Source organism: Theropithecus gelada, chromosome 5 (assembly GCF_003255815.1).
Source record: "Theropithecus gelada isolate Dixy chromosome 5, Tgel_1.0, whole genome shotgun sequence".
Taxonomy (NCBI): domain Eukaryota; kingdom Metazoa; phylum Chordata; class Mammalia; order Primates; family Cercopithecidae; genus Theropithecus; species Theropithecus gelada.
Window position 1 is genome coordinate 91,382,947 of NC_037672.1, and position 20,467 is coordinate 91,403,413.

The 20,467-nt window shown below is 35.9% G+C and overlaps 1 protein-coding gene across 2 annotated transcripts in view; it reads left to right on the forward strand.

The window, feature by feature from the left end:
- Positions 1-20,467, forward strand: part of FRYL (FRY like transcription coactivator) — a 285,169-nt gene that overhangs the window by 107,080 nt on the left and 157,622 nt on the right. The gene's annotated exons all lie outside the window — the stretch shown is intronic.

The window sequence follows — 20,467 nt, forward strand, 5'->3', positions numbered from 1 at the left end:
ATCAGGGATATTGGTCTAAAATTCACTTTTTTTGTTGTGTCTCTGCCAGGCTTTGGTATCAGGATGATGTTGGCCTCATAAAATGAGTTAGGGAGGATTCCCTCTTTTTCTATTGATTGGAATAGTTTCAGAAGGAATGGTACCAACTCCTCTTTGTACCTCTGGTAGAATTCAGCTGTGAATCCATCTGGTCCTGGACTTTTTTTGGTTGTTAGGCTATTAATTATTGCCTCAATTTCAGAGCCTGCTATTGGTCTATTCAGGGATTCAACTTCTTCCTGGTTTAGTCTTGGAAGAGTGTAAGTGTCCAGGAAATTATCCATTTCTTCTAGATTTTCCAGTTTATTTGCGTAGAGGTGTTGATAGTATTCTCTGATGGTAGTTTGTATTTCTATGGGGTCGGTGGTGATATCCCCTTTATCATTTTTAATTGCATCGATTTGATTCTTCTCTCTTTTCTTCTTTATTAGTCTTGCTAGTGGTCTGTCAATTTTGTTCATCTTTTCTTTGGGTGTTTGTTTGCTTTTCCTTGAGATTTTTGGATTTGTGGGTTTAGCCAGTCAATTTTAGAAATTTTTTGATCATTATTTTTTCAAATAATATTTTATTTTCTAAATTTACTTTATTTTAAAAATATTATTGTTATTGTTATTTTTTAGAGACAGGGTCTCACTCTGTTACCCAGGCTGGAGGGCAGTAGCTCACAGTAACGTCAAACTCCTGGGCTCAAACAGTCTTCCTGCCTTAGCCTCCTGACTAGCTAGGGCTACAGGTCCTAATTTTTAAATTTTTTTGTAGAGACAAAGTCTCACTATGTTGCTCAGGCTGGCCTTGAACTTTTGGCTTCAAGCAGCATTCCCGCCTTGGCTTTCTGAAGTATTGGAGATTACACGTGTCAGCCACTGTGCCTGTCCTTAATTAATATTTTCTGTTCACTCCTTCCGAGATTCCAATTCGATATATATTAGACCATTTGCTGCTGTTCCATAAATCACTGAGTCTAGGTTCATTTTTGTTTGTTTGTTTCATTATGTTTAGTTGTTGGTGCTTCACTTTGGAGAGTTTCTATATCCATTTCTCCAAGTTTACTGATTTTTTTCTTTGGCAGCGTCTTATCCTCTGTTAGTTCTACACAGTGAATTTATTGTTTTAGATATTGTGTTTTTCTTTCTCCATTTTATTTGAGTCTTTTATTTTCTATTTTTTTCATTGTATTTATTTTTTCCTTTACGTCCTTGAACTTACATAAACTTACCTTTTAAAGAACCTATCAATTCTGTCATCTCTGTCATTTATAGGTCTACTCTATTGACTGGTTTTATAGGACACATTTTCCTACTCCTTGACACATTTAATACATTTTAATTGGATGCTGCCATTTGTGACATCATTGAGTGCTGGATTTTGTCACATTATTTTAAAATGTGTTGTTTGTTTTGGAAGGCAGTGACTTACAGATCAGCTTGATCCTTTGTAGCTTGGTTTGGAGGATTGTTTTGGAGTCTTTGAAACTACTTTAAGGAGTGCTTAGATAGTTGCTAGCCCCATTATGAGGCATGACCTTCTGGAGAATCTACAGAATGCCCTCAGTATTTAATGGGGACATCTCCTGTGATTTGTGGGACTTCATGGGATCCCTTCCTATACTGTAGTCCTAAAAGTGCCCCTAGGCCCAGAAGTTGGGGTGCTTGTAGTGTTCCTCTTGTCTCTCATCTCTCAGCGGTCATCATTCTCCTTTATCATGTCTGAAAACCTTGATCATATACTTTGTACAATGTTGTAATTATTATGGTAGGAGAATAAGCCCAATTCCAGTTACTCCATCAGGGCCAGAAGTAGAAGTCTTGAAAATGAAATTTTTTAAACCAACTATTCATTTTGGAATACTTTTAGATTTATAGAAAAGTTGCAGGGATAATACAAAGAGTTTACGTGTACTCTACAATCAGTTTCCACTACTGTTACTATTTTACATTATTGTCGCACACTGTTTACAACTAATAAACCAATGTCGATGCATTATTATTTACAAAAGCTCATACTTTATTTGGATTTTTCTTATTTTTATCCATTGTCCTTTTTCTGCTTCAAGAAACCACTTTACATTCAGTTGCCACATTTCCTTAGGCTCCTCTAGACTGTGAAAATTTCTCAGATTTTCCTTGTTTTTAATGATCTTGATAATGTTGGAGTATTGGTTGAGTATTTTGTATACTGTCCCTCAATTTGGATTTGTCTTATGTTTTTTCTTTATAATGGTTAGACTGGGCTTAAAGGTTTTTGGGAAGAAGAATATAGATTAAGTGCCATTCTCATCACATCATATCAAAAGTCTGTAGCATTAAAATAACTTATGTCAATTTAATAAATAAAAATGACTTAAAATGATAATGTTAACCTTGATCTCCTGGATGAGGTGGTGTTTGTCAGGTTTCTCCATAATAAAATTACCCCTTTATCCCTGCTTTTATTTCCCTGGGATTTATTTCCCTAGGAATGAACTGTGACACCACAGGTGAAATGGTGCCAACCCTGGAAGCTCATTAGAGACAGTGCTCAGGGTTTTTATTAGCGCTATTCGTGTAGACACCCCCTTAGCTGGCATAAACTCAAATTTTAGACTCCCAGGAGGAAAGCAGGTGTTTGATGTAAATTGTATTATTTATACAAACAGTTTAGGCATAGTGGAGCCACTCTTATCAGTTCTGGGAGTGGTGGGTCCCTCCCAAAATCTAGGTTTTCAGATGTCAGCCAAGGGCCAACCTTGTAAGGCCTTTCAAAGGATAGCAGTCAGGCCTGGTAGGTTAACTCCTTTCCCATACAATGAAAACTTTATCTCTTCTCCCCTGTTTATTTACTTCTTCAGTCATTCATTTATATCAATATGGACTTACAAATTTTAGTTTTTTACTTTTCATTATATTCTAAACCTATGTTGTTTATTTTGTTGCTCAAATTTGTTTCAGCTTTGACCATTAAGAGCTCTTTCAGTCAGCCCCTGTATCTCTAACATACCACATTGTTTTATTTTTTGAGCCCTTGTCTTGCTCTACCTTCTCTACTTTCTTTGTTTCTGATACTCTAAGATGCTCCAGGCTTATCTTGTATATTTTCTGCCCGAGTCCTAGAATCAGTATTTCTTCAAGGAGCCCTGCTTCTTCTTTTTTCTTCTTCGTCTCCGTCTCCTTCTCCTTCTCCTTCTTCTTTTTTGTTTCTGTTTTTGGAGACAAGAGTCTCACTTAGTTGCCCAGTGTCTGGAGTGCAGTGGTGCGATCTTGGCTCCCTGCAACCTCCGCTTCCCGGGTTCCAGCAGCAATTCTTGTGTCTCAGCCTTCCGAGTAGCTGGGACTACAAGCGCACACCACTATGCCTGGCTAATTTTTGTATTTTCAGTAGAGACAGGGTTTTGCCATGTTGTCTAGGTTGGTCTTGATCTCCTGGCCTCAAGCGATCCACCCACCTTGGCTTCCCAGAGTGTTCGGATTACAGATGTGAGCCACTGCACCCAGCCCCTGCTTTCTTTTTGTAGTAAAGTTTAAAAATGTTAAAACATTTTTGAAGAAAATTTGAGAAATATAGGAAGGCATAAGTAAAATAGAAGAAAGAAGTAAGTATATCAGAAAGTTAATCAATGCTATAGGTAGTTACTATTAGCATTTTGTTGTGGTATTTAATGAGGTTTCAAAGAAAAATATGAAGTGATTGTTATAACCGTTTTTTTATTCTTGTTTATATTTCACATGTGGTGGTAATTACATAATAGACGTAAAAGCAGTTTTCCTTCTACCTAAAACCTTTATTTTCTTATTTATTTGTTTATTTGAGAGGGTCTCACTGTCACTCAGGCAGGAGTGCAGTGGCGCATTCATGTCTTACTGCGGCCTCAACTTCTGGCCCCGTTGATCCTCCCGCTTCATCCTCCTGAGTAGCTGGAAGTGCAAGCGGGTGCCACCACACCCAGCAAAATTTTTTTTTTTTTTGGTAGTTTTTTTGTAGAGATGGGGTTTTGCTATGTTGTCCAGGCTGGTCTCAAACTCCTGGGCTCCAGCAATCCTCTGTCTTGGCCCCTCAAAGTGTTGGGATTACAGCTGTTAGCCACCTTACCCAGCCTACCTAAAACCTTTCAGTCTCTTTTCTAAACTCCAGAAAAGAGAGGACTCTGAAAAGCTGAACTCTCTGGGGGCTGTAGAAGGTTCTAGCATTGATATGGTATTTGACATTTGTATAGAAAAACTTGCCAATTTCTCTTTTTTCCTGTGGTAATTCTGGATACCAGTTTAATAATTTTGGAGATACTTAAAACTCTCAATATGAGGAATAATTCATATATTTTTACTTTTTTCCTATGAATGAGTAATTGAAGAATTTTGTTTAGCCAGATCGTTTAATTCTCATCAATTACATAATATTTCTAGTTAAATCCAAACTTCATTCTCTATTAAGTAACATTTTATTCAGATCCATATCTAAATAGCAATATTTTGTGAGATTTACTAAGAATTTTTCCTGGTATGTATGGTTTTGGTGTATTGGAATGTACCTCTGTTAACTCTCTGCTTAAAAATGTAAAGCAAGTAGCTACTTCAGTGAATCCTCAAAGTGCCAGTTAAGTGGGCGTAGAGTTAAGTGGAAGTTGATTAAAAGAAATAGGGAAACCTACTTTTTAACTTGTTGAGGGCAAGAGAACTTCCATGGTCATCTTTTGTGTCAAATCTTTACTAAATAGTATTTGGCTCATGCCAGGAGGACCTTATTCAATAAAGGCTGATAATATTGAATTTGGAATTTCTTAAAAATGTTTTAAAACTTATCATTTAAAAAGCCTTCTTTAATATATAATCTAAAAGTGGGGAGGAGTATAATTGAAGGAAATTATCCAAATTAGATTTTTCTGCTTTGCCAAGGATATGCCATCAAGAAACAATTTCTGTGACTTTTTATGGTGATGAGGTATGTGATACAATTTGGAGAATTCTGAATTTATAAAAAGAATAAAATCGAAAGTTGGCATCGTTTGTCTTTTGACAATCTTGCAGTAAGCTCTAGGCTGTGACTTAGTTTCTGTGATTAATTGGCAGTTTAAGGATAGAAAACTCATTTGAAGATTGATAGCAGTATCATTCTTTGTGTAATTTAAAAACAGGATTAGTAGCTGGAGCAACATGGCAAGAACCTACTTCTCCAAACAAAACAAAAAAAAAACAAAAAAAAAAAAGAAAAGAAAAGAAAAAAGAAAAAAAAGAAAGAAAAAATAAGCTGGGTGTGGTGGTGTGCGCCTGTCTACCCAGCTACTTGAAAGGCCGAGGTGGGAGGATGGCTTGATCCCAGGAGTTTGAGGCTGCAGTGACCTTGTTCGTGCCACTGCACTCCAGCCTGGGCAACAGAATGAGACCCCATATCAAAACAAAACAAAATAGGATTAGTAATCAAAGGATTGTAAAAGGATTCAGAATATAGTGGGACTCTTCCATCATCATCTAAAAGGTTTGATTGGTTGGATGCATATGTAGTCATCCTAGTTAATACTTTGCTAATCTGGATGATAAAAGTTTAGGAAGGATTAGAAAGAAAATACTTATTCCACTAAGCTTTGCTAAGATGTTTGTGATTAATAGTTGAAATAGTAACTATTTATTTTATTCTTTACATTTCAGAATTGAGTTCAGAGAGAGAATGAGGCTCTGCCCACATAGGCCTATGGACTTAGTCTCCGTATAAATGGGAAGTGCCATAGTCACCTTCTTTGTGTGTATGATAAAGCCCTGATGTAAAATGGAACTTCCAAAATAAGCTCTGAAATTAATTTCTTGCGTTTATGTTCCAAAGAAACTATTAATTTGCCTGGGAGATAAATACATATATACAGTCAGTCATATATATCCATTATATATACACATATCTGTATCAGTCATATGTACATACACATATATATAATGCACACATGTATAACGTATATATACATTATAATGCACATGACTATATACATTATATGTATGATCATATGTACTTATACATGATTACATGTACATTATATGTACATGGTTATACATTATATATTATGCATGATTATACATGGATATATACATATAATGTATATACAGTCATGTGCATTATATATAAGATATACATTATACGTATGTGCATTATATGTATATATAATGTGTATGTATGTATATATGACTGATACATATATAATTATATGTAATATATAAAATATTATATGTTTACTATATGTAACATATTTATATTATATATTATATATTTATATAATGTATATTTAAATGTATTTTGAATGTATATTCATTATACAAATTTTCATGAATGTATAATGTAGTCATGTGTAGATAATGTATAATGATACATTATATAATGTATATAGTGATACATTATATATAATGTATATATGTATATATATGACTGATTAGATAGACAAGAAACTTTAGGTTCTGATTTTTTTTATAGACCCATATAGACAAAACTTAAGCAGAAGACAATTCATTTTTATTAAAGTTGTGAGAAAATCGCCTATTATTTGACCCCTTCCCTCCCCCCAAAAGTTATCATACTCTAACATTCTGTATGACAAATAGTTTTGCTTGTTACAGTTTGTAAAGGTTTACTGGGAATGAACCTCAGTTACTTTGATGGAACATTATAGCCAAATAGTAGTAAGTAGCTTTTAAGATTCATATGATAGTAATAGGCTTAGCTCAATAGGAGTACAAAGAATATGGCAAAATATCTAGACTTACGCCTACTAACTTGTCTACTTACTGACATGGTTCAGTTCTGAGCCGTGGCATTTAACAATGTAGTTTGGGTCTAAATTGGCTTATTTCCTGAATTTGTTAACAACTGTTTGATGAAAAGAGGATTGTATTATGAAATCACTTTGGGGGATAAATTAATCAGAAAGAAAAAGTATACTAGTTTCTGTAAAACATGGAATATTTTGCATGTTGACATATATTGTTGATGTATAAGAATGAGATGTATTATAGTATGTAATGTTTCTGAGCTGTGGGATGCACTTTTTTCATTCAGCATCTTAAGGCATGTTTTCCATTATATGAGGAGAAATCCTGGTGTCTAAACTAATTCTGAAATGTCTCTAATCACGATGTACCCAAACAAGAGTATTGTGGTATTATGGTTCTGTGTTGGTTAGCCTTTGCCTTCCTGATTTGAATTTACTTTTTAGGTCACCTTAGGAGTAGGGATGGCCATATTTCTTGGACTGCTCTGAGAAAAAATATACCTTCAAATGACCCCCACCCCTTCCAAAAAATACCACTACCACTGAATATCTCTTAATGAATTTCCTATAATGTATAATAGTTTTTTGTGAAAGGATGTTATTTTAGCTTCTAATACAGTGCCTAGCCATTTGGCTGTGAATAAATTTATTCAGTTATTACTTTGATCACTGCATTTCCTTATTCTTTGTGTTACTTAAAGGGTACAATGCTGTAGATGGATTGGTACAAATGTATTGCTACATATGGAAAAAAACAACTCTAAACATGTGACCTTCAAAGTCACAGTAAACTAATATGAGGCCAAGACATTTTTCTTCTGATAATGACATATTATTTGTTCATTTTGGTTGTGAAATTTTTCTACTGTTTTCTACTGAAGAGCAGTTAGGCTTTAACAGCGTCTGCTTTCAGTGTAGAACAGCTTCTATAGAAGAAAGTTTTACAAATGTTTAGTATTTTATTTGACCAGAGGATTTCTTGCTGTTCATTGACATTTTGACTATATGATTTTCAAGAGAATTATGTGCTATATTAAGAATAGAAGACTGTATTTTTAACTAATCCCATTATTATAATAGAGTTATCTCTTTTGAATAAGTTGCGTGCAGCAGAGGAAAGTTTGTCCTGAGCTGAGCAGTTTTAGAGGCTGATGGAGGCTCAGCCATAGTGTTCATTACATCATCTTTTCATTCCATTGGCCAGCGTGATCTCTAGTGGGGTAAGTGAGACAGTGGACTCTGCATCATCACAAACATGCTGAGAAAATCACTGCTTACTGCCTGGGTGTGTAGAGGGGTGGAGAGAATTTACTACTAAAGTCACCTAGAGGAAACTGATATTGAAGTCAGTTAAATACCTCCAGTTTTTTTTTTTTTTCCATCAGCTGTTAAAGGAAAAGATTTAAAGATTTTATACTAAATCCTAATTTATTTATTTATTTTTAAATTCTAAGGCCCTTAATGAGAAAAGTTGGTACCCAAGGGTAGAGCTTCTTACCCTTGTCTGTATACTAGCAGTCGTGATTACACAGCTAGAGACACTGCTCCTCAAAACTGGTTAACAATAACATAAACAGAGACGATAATCTTGGCCATGTGTATATCTGCATAAAGAAAGGTGAGGGTGTCCTTCTGGGCACTTATAATAAACTCGTAAGCTTTTATTCAACTGGATAGTTCATCTGCATTCAGCGGCATTTCCACTATAGTTGTGCGTCACTGCAAGACTGCATGGTAATGAAGCCAAGGCACTGTGGGCCAAAACTCTGCTGCCTGTGAGAAGAGAAGGGACAGCGGCTTGGAGAGATAGAATGGCAAAACCGCTGCTGCTGCTGCTTCTGCTTCTGCTGCTGCTGCTGCTGCTGCTGCTTTTGCAGCTGATTGAGACACTATGTTGAGTCTACAGGATTCTGTGTTTTTTGAAATTAGCATAAAGTCCTTGTTAAAGTCCTGGAGCAGCAGCTGTAAGTATATATTCCTACATGAAAAAAAAATGCTGAGGTGTTATTATCATTGCCATTCCTTGCATGCTGATTCTTCGGACCAATCCAAATAGATTAAAAGCTGTTGAAAATAGCATGAAGAATATTTTCTTGAATGGTAATCAGTAAGATAGAACATCTAGACATGCACACATCAGACAGTTGTAAAATCAGTAGTTAAATTTTCTTTGATGAAAATTTACCAGCCTTGAATTTCTTGGTAATGTGTGTTACTCTGGCAAAGTTTCTCGCAATTAGTCATAAATGGGGGACGGGGGGTGGGATGGGGGAAGAAGACCACAGATTCTAATCTCTGCAGGGTTATCAGATACCAGTACTCTTCCATACTTCTGTTAGCACAGAATGTTGTTTGAATCAACATCAGCTATCTTAAGGCACTAGAAACATAATATAATAGCTTTCCCTCATTCTTCTAATTGAAGTTATAAAGTGTAATTTTCATATGTAGTAAATTTTCTGATAAATAACATTCAGGATGATATACTTAGATCTCAAAGTTCAGTTAAGTCAATACAACTGATGCCATTGAGCTATTATTCTGTCCATAACTCTCTTCCTAACATATGAATTTGGCAGAAATACTGCTTTTGTTCAATATTTCAATCACACTTTTTCCCTTAAGATCTCAAAACACTTACCATAGTCTGTTTACTTTTTTGCCAAAAGTATAGTAATACGATATCAAACTCATGAATTAAGCAAACGCAGGTTCTATTATCATGTTTGATTTTGGTCAAAGAAAATTGAAGTACAGAAAAATTGTGACTTTTCCAAGGTCATACAGTGGCAAAGAACTGGAATAGAACCTAGTTGTTCTTGCTCCCAACTGTGCTGCTGGTGCCTGAGCAAACTAATGAATAAAATATCAGAAATTAAATTTACATTTTTCCAGGTTAACTCTTTACCAAAATATTTATTTAGTGTAGTTTTGTTTTTTAAACAAATAATATAAAAGAGAAAATATTGACATGAGAACAAAAACCCTCTTAAGATAAAGTCTTATTGAATATAGTTTGAGAAGGTTTGTAAATGCAGCCAAATATACTGCATTTACAATCTATTTCTTTTATTTTTGATCTGTAAGTAATTCTTCCATATGGAGATATTGTTGTGCCAGATGGCAGAAAATTATCTTAGTTCTAGGAAAGTTTTTAAGTGACTATACATAGTTAAAATATTGGGAGAATTGTAATTACTGACTAATTAAAGTTAAATACTTTTACTCGTTAAAAGGGAGATAGTAATGTAGAATACATTTTTGCTCAAGTAAACTGGACTGTAGTTTCTTTTTTGTTTTTTTTTTTTTTTTTTTTTTTTTTTTTTTTTTTTTTTTTTTTTTTTGAGACGGAGTCTCGCTCTGTCGCCTGGGCTGGAGTGCAGTGGCCGGATCTCAGCTCACTGCAAGCTCCGCCTCCCGGGTTCACGCCATTCTCCTGCCTCAGCCTCCCGAGTAGCTGGGACTACAGGCGCCCGCCACCTCGCCCGGCTAGTTTTTTTTGTATTTTTTAGTAGAGACGGGGTTTCACCATGTTAGCCAGGATGGTCTCGATCTCTTGACCTCGCGATCCGCCCGTCTCGGCCTCCCAAAGTGCTGGGATTACAGGCTTGAGCCACCGCGCCCGGCCGACTGTAGTTTCTAATCTTTCTCTCAGTCACTGGTTCCACTGCTTCTCCCATCCTCGCCATGTACTTTTTTAAAAATAGTAAGACAGTTTTATAGTGAGAATAAAGCTATAATTAACAAGTTCTTATAGAAGAACAGTGTTATATCACACACAGCAGCTTGCCTTGTAAAAACTTTGTTTAGGTACTTGCGAACTATGTGGTTATCTTGTTTTGAGACCATTTAAATATTTCTACATGTCTTTGCCTGAACTCTGTAACCAGCCACAGCCAAATCTTGTTTAATCGTACTCCTTGAATCCAATAGTGAACCAAAACCAGATGTTTGTAAAGCCTTTGTTTTTTAGCACTTGGTAATATACTGATTCAGTCAGTCTGGGGTATCCCGTTGCCCTTGGGCATTCATAGTACACTTCTCATGAAGATGTTTTTACCATTCTGAAGCAATAGGTTAACACTGGAAAGAAATTGCTAGTCTCAGTGTTCAGTAGGGCTCTGTCCTTGTCTGCCGTAGCCCTGGAAAGTGGAAGAATGTTTTTATTTCACCAGTACCTGTGGATGTCTTCTTTGTATTCACTTATCTTTGTTGTATGAAAGAGTTAAATACAACTCATGGGGGGAGGGGTTAAAATATTAAGATCCTAAAAAAGGATAGTAGTTAGCTGTTCTTCCTAGGAATGTTTTTTTTTTTTTTTTTTGGAGACGGCGTCTCGCTCTGTAGCCCAGGCTGGAGTGCAGTGGCCGGATCTCAGCTCACTGCAAGCTCCGCCTCCCGGGTTCACGCCATTCTCCGGCCTCAGCCTCCCGAGTAGCTGGGACTACAGGCGCCCGCCACCTCGCCCGGCTAGTTTTTTGTATTTCTTAGTAGAGAAAATACGGTTTCACCGTGTTAGCCAGGATGGTCTCGATCTCCTGACCTCGTGATCCGCCCGTCTCGGCCTCCCAAAGTGCTGGGATTACAGGCTTGAGCCACCGCGCCCGGCCCCTAGGAATGTTTTTATAACATCAACACTTTTGAGTCACCAGCATTTTTAGAGCGTATACTATTGTGCTGTGGCAGATAGAAGTATAAAACGTGTTCCTTTCTCTCGAGGAGCTTAGAGAAAGTATATGTGAAAAGTTATAGTAAGGAAGTCAAATGAGAAATGTTGTATGTGCACTGTGACTTACCAAATGACTGTTACAAATAAAACAAACGAGTCCAGAGATAGAAGGAATCACATTGGTCTGTTGGGCACGGGAGCTCACATTGGTAATCCTAGTACTTTGGGAGGCTGAGGTGAGAGGATCACTTGAGCCCAGGAGTTTGAGTCCAGCCTGGGCAACATAGTGAGATCCTGAGATCCTGTTTCTACCACTACACAGACACACACCCACCAGGTGTGGTGCGTGTGGTCACAGCTACTCAGGAGGCTGAGGTGTGGGAGGATTGCTTGAGCCCAGGAGCCCTGTTCATGCCACTGTACTCCAGCCTGGGTGACAGAAGGAAACACAAAAAATAAGAAGGAATCACATTGAACTACAGGGTTGTGGAGACTTAAGAGGGAAAGGGATTTTTCTGAGTTTGGTGTTGAATGATAGGATGCTCTCCACGATGGTAGGTAGTACTGATATCCACTGTCTCCCCAAACCAGAAACCAGAGGTTGGTTAACACGCCTCTTTCACCCCAACCCATTTTGGTCCTTGACCGCAACTTGCCATTCTGCCTACTCAAATTTCCGTCGTCTCTCCTTCTCTCCACAGCCACTGCCCTAGTTCAGGCCTCTCTTCATGATCACCTGGAATATTGCCACAGCTTCTGTATTGGTCCTGTTTGCATCTTCCACATTGCTGATAAGGGTTCCTTTTAAAGGCTGGCTCTTCATGTCCCTCCCCTCATTACCTAACAGACTTTCTGTCTCCCGTGGGGGGAGGCCTTTCATCATCTAGCTTCTGCTCATTTTGCCTGTCTCCGTTCTCACCATGCTTTGCCAGTTCTGGAAGCATTCTGTGCCTTCATATTTGCTGCTACCTTTGCCTGGAATGTACCCCCTCATCTCTCTGCCTGCAACACAATGATTTTTACTCCTTTTTCAAGACCCGTTATTCCTTTAGTCAGCCACATAATGCTTCATCTGTTCTCTTCTTCACTTTAAACATCATTGCATCATTATAATCATCATCCTGTTCATGTCTTTCTTTGCTACTTGAGTGTAAGCTTCTGGAGGGTATTGGTTGATTGTCTTTTTGTTCTTTGTGTATATAATGCTTATTTAAGCTCTGATAAATGTGCACACAAGTAAGATATTGGGTAGGGCTGCAATAATTTTTGTCGGAATGAATTTATAATAGAAAAGAAGGTAGGAGCACAAATACATGACCCCTTTTATAATTTGATTATTAATATTATGCTACTGATGTCTCTCAGGGGAACAATTCCTGAAGTAGGAATGCATAAAATGATTTTTTAGTGATTAAAAAAATAAAATTTCATAACATTTTATTTAGTGAATTTCTTGGAAAGAACAGAGGAAAACCTGATTTATTAATAGCCTTTATAAAAAAATGAAAAATGTTTTTTCCATTAAATAAATTATATATTTCAAATTTCTCCCCTACCCTCCTGAAGAAAAAGAAAAAAATCTATGGGTTTTGTCATCGAACCTAACTTAAAAGCAGTGTATATTATTATAGTTCTTCATCATTAATTATATTAGTGTTTCTTATTTATAAGATGCATTTGCATGCTTTGTATTAATGTTAAATGATACTTTTTATATTAGTCGCTAGAGGCCCTCTGGTTTCAGGGCCTGCTTAGCTGGCAGAATGTTGATGCAGTGCTGCTGAAGTTTGATTATAGTTGAGCTTATTTCTTTCAGTAACAACAATGAAGTGACATTCATATGGCCTAAATTCAGGATTTTGTCTTTGTGCCAACAGTTTTAGGCATTACTTCTTTTAAAAACTGAATCAGGAACATTCTGTTAAACCAGCTGTGTCGTGAGGATGTTATCATTTAAAAGATTGGCTTAGTTCCCTAAAATTGATAAGACAAAGCAAGGCTCAGTACTGAGATCTGTTGGTGTAATGCTAAGATCACAGATGCATTTACTGTCCATATAATACCTCTTGTAAGCATATTAATTTATAGAATTTATTTTGCACTCATAATTTTATGAGAGCTGATGTTTCAAAGAATTTAGTTTTTATCACAGACATAAAAAGGATTGACCTTCTTAAACCATAATTTTATAAGTTAAAATGTGAATAAGATATGGTATGTTAAGAAACTATATTTGCATAGATTACTTGCATTTTTGCACAATGAGAAAAGTTCATAAATTGTTTTTAATACTCAGATTTTTTTTGGATTGCAAAAATAGTAAAAACCAACCCCAAAAAGCACATTATACATTCATCTAAATTTCAGTTAAAATCTGTGTGTTATTTGATTGCAATAATACCATTTGTTGAAGTATTTATAGGTCGGTTATTGTGGTAAATGTTTGCACATGTATCTGTGTATACTCACATTATATGCACATACATTCATTAAATCTCTTGTAACCTTCAGCATGAAAATCTCAAGAGGAAAGTTATTGCTGTTTTTCAAAATAGCAACTTTATTGTGAGATTCACATGCTATAAAATTCATAAAGTATTCAATTTGGTAGTTTTTAGTGTATTCCAAAATTGTACAACTATCACCACCATCTAACTACAGAACGTTTTCATCATCTAAAAAGAAACCTCATTAATCTACTTTCTGTCACTATGGATTTGTCTATTCTGGACATTCATTTACATGGAATCATACAATGGGTGTTCTTTTGTGACAGAGTTCTTACACGTACTGTATTTCCAAGGTTCATTTATGTCATAACATGTATTGAATAATGTTCCATTGTATGGATATATCACAATTTTTTATCCATTCTTCAGTTGATAAATTGCTGTTTTATAGAGTAGTAAATTGGGGCTCAGATAAGCAAAGGAACACTAAGAACACTCCCTCACCCCCCAGAAAATCCCACACTCAAACTCTTTAGCTAACTTTCTCTGCTGCTTCATATTTTAATTGAAGGCTTCCCTGATCAAGTGATACCTTAGCAAGATCTGAAGGAAGAAATAGTTAACAGTTTGGGAGATAGGTGGGTGGGCAGAAGGGATATCAACTGAAGCTGGAGGGAATGGCTGTCTTGGCTGGAGCAGAGAGCTATGGAGAGCATGGTGGGAATGAAGCTGGAAAGTTAAGCAAGGACTAGACCCTGTAGAATAGCAAAAACCTTGTTATGGATTTTGGTCTTAATCCTAAAATAAATGGGTAACCATTGATGGACTTTGCGACAGTGATTGGGGTGATTTCATCAAGTTTCTGTCTTTGGGGTGGTGCCAGGAGACAAGTTAGGATGCTATTGAAATAGACCACATGTGAGATAAAGGTTGAACAAATGGAAGAAATGTTATTTATTTAGCAAACAAATATATAATACCCACGACATGCGTAGGTACTCTTCTAAGCACTTTACGAAATATTAGCTCATCATAGTTATGGGAAATATTTAAGAGGTAGGAAAAATAGGACTTGGGTTAGGTACAGGAGGTAAAGGAGATTTTTAACTAGCTGTTTGCACAACTAATTTTGTAGGGTCATTTACATTTTCATTGACATCAGTTTCAGAAGTGTATCTGTTGAGAGTTAATGTTGGTCATAGTGGAAAAGAGTCACCTGTTGCTTATTGTCAGAATACTCTTATCATCCCTCAGATAAATGTGTCCGCTTTGAGAACTAGATCCTCGACAAGAAAGCCAGCTCATTGTACTGTTTAGTAAACAATGTGAACTTTTCATGATGGTCCCTGAAAAGTGGGATTTCTAGCTCCAAGTGTCATTGGATTTAGAGTCATGGGCCTGCTTTATCTTTTTTTTTTTTTTTTAATTCTAACTTCTTAAGCTAGGTTCACCTCATTTGAGAAAGGAAACATTCCATTTTCGAGACTAAACATTTAGTGTTGTGAGAAGTACAGTGTGTGATTATCGGACTCATTATGTATTTGGGTTTCACAACATGCTTTAAAAACTGTTATTGATAAATACTAAAGACATAGTTTACTAATGAGATTTAAAATCAAGAAAATCCAACATAGGTGGTCACAATATTCATAGGTGACTGAGAGTATCCAAATCGGTCAGGTGACTGAGAATATGCAAACAGGCCAGAATAATATCTCTGTTACATTTGACCCTCTATTTTATTAACATTTCTGTCATGACCTTTCTCTGTTTGTACCTGCTGTAGTACTCATATATAGACTCAGTCTTATAGCAGGCCCTGGGTCCTATCCTGTGCTAAGATAGGGAGTTTGGTACAGCCCTAGTTCATTAGTTCAAGTGACTTACCATCAGCCCAACCTCACTACAAATTTGGAACTGACTTTGTTCTTCAGTTGTAGTATCTGGGCTATCCATTCTTGTGTCAAAGCCTCCATCTGTAATTATTGGTATCTCTTCGTTCCTGAACCTTTCCTGATCAAACTTTGGTACTCCATTTCCTTCAAATGTGGAACCCTGCTCTGATCTTGAAGAGAATGAAGTTCTGCTGACATACCTTTTTGTTGATTAAACCTACCTCCCTAGCTGTGTGCCTATATATTTCCTGTTCATAAACTTTACATTATTCATCTGTTTGCTAGGATAACATCTGCTGTTCTGCTGGACCTCCCTGGTGCTTTTTACCTGTTATCATATTCTCTAGGTACCATCTTCTGCCTCTATAATTAGATACCTTATGACCTCCAACAATGCTGGTATTCAGTCATTAGGCATCTTTTTGGCTGTAGCTCTTCTGATAGCCCCTCTGTACTGATGGCTTAATATTTTAAGTATTATACCTGCCAGCTCTCTTGCGTATTATAGGCATAGCCTGTGCCAGAGTCTCAAATCAGTGGGCTCTGGCCTATTCCACTACTGGTCAAACTCTTTGTCTTCTTTTCTGGAAGTAACTGTTCTGCAGCTGCATTGTCACATTGATAAAACAAGTTTGCTAGCCTTTTGCAGGATGAGAACGGGTCGTGTTTTTTTGGTTATTCTTCCTAGTCTGTTGATGTGTGATACCACAGGACATTGCCTGTTTGATGGAATTTTTGACAATTTTACATCTATTAGTTGGTTTTCATTAAGCGTGCTATTTTCCAATTTTTAAAATTTTGCTAAATGATTAAAGTTTTAAGGGTTTTAACAGAAAGATAATCAAAGAGAAATTCATTTGAATGGGGAAGGCTGTAGAATAGAATTTCCAAATTGTCAGACCTGTTCTTCCCAGAAGGTAATGACTTGTAAATGTCATAGAAAATCTTGTAAATTGTTTTATAAGCTGTATTTTCAGTTACATTATTGATATATGACACAAAGTAGTCAAGGCATTCATAAAAAATGAGGAACGAATTATTAATATCCATTATCATGCAATATAGTAACAACATAACAAATACAGACTTACATTTGATACATTAAGTTGATCCTTTTCTTTTTAAAATAAACTGATTATTTTAAATGATATAAATGATTTTGGAACAATATCTGAATGAGAGATTTTTATTATAGGGAGACTATATGGAAGAAAATAAAAAGATGATTCCAGTAACATAGCCTTAGTAATATCGTTGAAGATAAGGTTAGTAGTGTGTTTTTATGTAGAGAGTGCAAGGGCATTGTATTGCCATGATTTGATGTGTAGGGCTTTAATATGGTTGGAATAGAACTACTTGATGGCTCTTATTTGTGGTATTATAATTACAGGTTTCCTTATTTGTGGTGCTCTTGAAACCTTTTAATGATCACAATTAACTTTAAGTAAAATTATTGTATAGAGCCAACTGTTCCATTTTAGAAGAATAGGGTAAAGCAATAGTTCACAACCCTGGCTGCATATTAGAATCAGCTTGGGGAGCTTTCAAAAACATACACATGCCTGGGCACCACTCCAAAGATTTTGATTCTGACTTAAGGTATGGCCAGAGATGGGCAGCAAAGTTCTGGGTCAAGTCAGAAAGCTTAGCATTGTCAGAATGCTGAGAGTATATATGAAATATTTTCTGTGGGTGGAATCATCATAAACAATATGACAGACAAATTCTTATATGTTTGCCAATTTACTAATTTACAGTGAGAAATATGCCAAGTGGATATTAATGCTAGAGTTGGCAGGCCATCCTTTGCTCTCCTTGTGGGATAAGCTTATACAAAGCTAAATTATTATCAGAAGGTTGCACAGAGAGCCTGAAGATCAAAGAAATGTATGCCCTGTTCTAGGGACCAGAATATTTATCCTTTTAAGAACACCTTTTCCACAGGGCATTCCTTTTTGTCAGTGCTGTGTTAAATGTTTCATTTCCCTGTACCTTACCTGCAGTAGGTGATATAAGTATTCTTTTTAATATTTGCCAATCTGATATATATATAAAATAAAAGCCCATTGCTAGTTTAATTTACATTTTCTGGGTACACTGTTTGAACATTTTTTTCATATGCCTGTTGCCTTTTTAGACTTGCTGTTATGTGAATTGCTCATGTATATCTTCTGGCACCTTTTCTTTATTGTGTTGTCTGTTTCTTGTTATTTTATAAGAACTCTGAATGTTCTATATTTTCTGTCATCTACATTATAAATATTTCTCCAACTTTGTCTTGTTTATGGTATCATTTACCCTAAATATTTTAAATTTGTATTTGGTTAAATGCATTTATCTTTAAAAAATATACAATTTTGGGTTTGCTCTCTAGGCTACAGGTCTTTTCACCCCTTGATTATATAAGAAGATTCCTAATTTTTTCTAAGGTTTTGAAAAATGAATTTTTAACTTCATGTCCATCTCTGGACTTTGGTTTTTTTGTTTGTTTGTTTTATCCAGTCAGGTTTGGAATCTGATGGACTTCGGTTTTTGAGTATAGTATATTTATTTTTTCTTTAGATGAATGGCCAAATGTTTCAACATTATTACTAGATAATCTTTTCCCTTCTAATTTTGCCAATGTGAATTCTTACTCTGTAATGCAGGGGGTTCTCTTTTCTCTCTCTCCCTTTTTTTAAAAAAAAATTATCTGATTTATCTACACTTGTATCTACTGTGTTGATTATTGTTATATTGTGTTCTGATATACTCATACTATGTTTTGATACGTCTTGATTATAGTTATGTTCTGATTATAGTTAATTTCAAAAAATATTCTTTGTATTTTTTAAAGTAACTTTTTCGGCTTTTCTTGAGTGTTTATTCCTCCATGTATACTGTAATATAGATTTATCCAATAAACCTAGACAAAATAGTATCAAAATTGTAGTTGGATGGCCGGGCGTGGTTGCTCACACCTGTAATCACAGCACTTTAGGAGGCCGAGGTAGGCAGATCACCTGAGGTCGGCAGTTCGAGATCAGCCTGACCAACATGGAGAAACCCTGTCTCTACTAAACACAAAATTAGCCAGCATGGTGGTGCATGCCTGTAGTCCCAGCTACTTGGGAGGCTGAGGCAGGAGAATCGCTTGATCCTGGGAGGCAGAGGTTGCAGTGAGCCGAGATCATGCTATTGCACTCCAGCCTGGGCAATAAGAGCAAAACTCCATATCAAAAAAAAAAAAAAATTTTTTTTTAGTTGGAGCTTTGCTAATTAATATATTAATTTTATGAAAATTGACACATGATAAATCCTTCCATCTATGACTATGTCTTTCCACATGTTCAGATCTTCCTTTATATCTTTTATATTAAGAAGTGCTTGTCATTTCTTCTGTATAAAGTCCTATGCTTTTCTTATTAAATTTATTTCTACTGATTTTATTTTTGCGAATAAAAGTTTTTTTAAAAATCAATTTCTATTTCTAGGTGATTATTGCTAGTTAATAAAGTTTCATATCTTTTTTAATGTTGGTAACAGTGATTTAATTTTTTAATATTATTTCATTTACTTACAATCTCCAGGATGGTGTTGAATAGCAAGGCAAAAATCAGCACTTTAGTTTCTGTTTTTAATCGAAATAGGTTTGTTTTGAAGCCTATATTATTTGCTGCTGATGTTTGTTAAATATTTTATTTGTTTTCTTTGTCTCTGGCTGCTGGATACCATTAGGTGTACAGTTATATTACTTTGTTTGCTAATTGAGTGTAGGTCAGACTGCTACTGTCTTTTAAGAAGCAATCCCAAGAGTGATGGAAGGGAAAGTAGCCTAAGTTAGCAGCAGTTAACAGCCTGTTAAGATAGTAGGAGGGAGCCCCATTGCTTCTTGTCTTTTCTCATCATCTCACCCTCTAAGCTACAGAGGACTTATCCCATCTTTTTCGATTCTGCTCAGCTTCATAGCAGTCAGAGAAAAGGGCTACACATCTCTATGTAGTTGTCAACCTCCCCCAGTCCCTGGGTCCAGGTATGTTTGCTAGATGAGGTCCTGCAGGATTCTGGTGTTTACAGGACTATTTTATGTTGATTCGCAGGTCCATTTCCAGCTCAAGGAGAAAGGCAGCCACAATAGCTTTTTCACTGGCAGTGAATATTTATATGGGGGGAGGAGTGGAGAACAAAAATGAAAACAACATTCTTGTTCTTACACATACTCATGGTTGCAATGTAATTCAGCTTGTTAATTTGCTAGAAGGGAAGCAAAAGAGGTTAAATTTGACCAAGATTATAACGATAATGAGTAGCCAAGTCAAATCTAGAGCCCTTGTCTTCTGGCTCCCAGGTCCATGCACATTTTTAAAATATTTCATTATCTCTAGGTTTTTAGAATAGTTTCTTAGCTGAGCTCCCAAAGGTTACCAAAAAAGCACAAGAAAATAATAACCTAAAGGAAATTATAGCTGAGTGAATAATGGATTATTTGGACAATATGTCATTTTTCTTGAGCTTTATAATAAGTGATACTTCTGTAGTAGACTTCAAGTAAAAAACATTGGACATATGCCAAAGATGTCGTAGGACTTCTATGTTTAGAAACTCTTTTCAATGAGAATAGTTCAGGATAAATAAACGTTTTAGGGACAGCTGTCCAAAGAACAAGCAGAAGTAATAATTTTTCTGTCCATTGAAATGGAACCAGAAGCAAAAACAT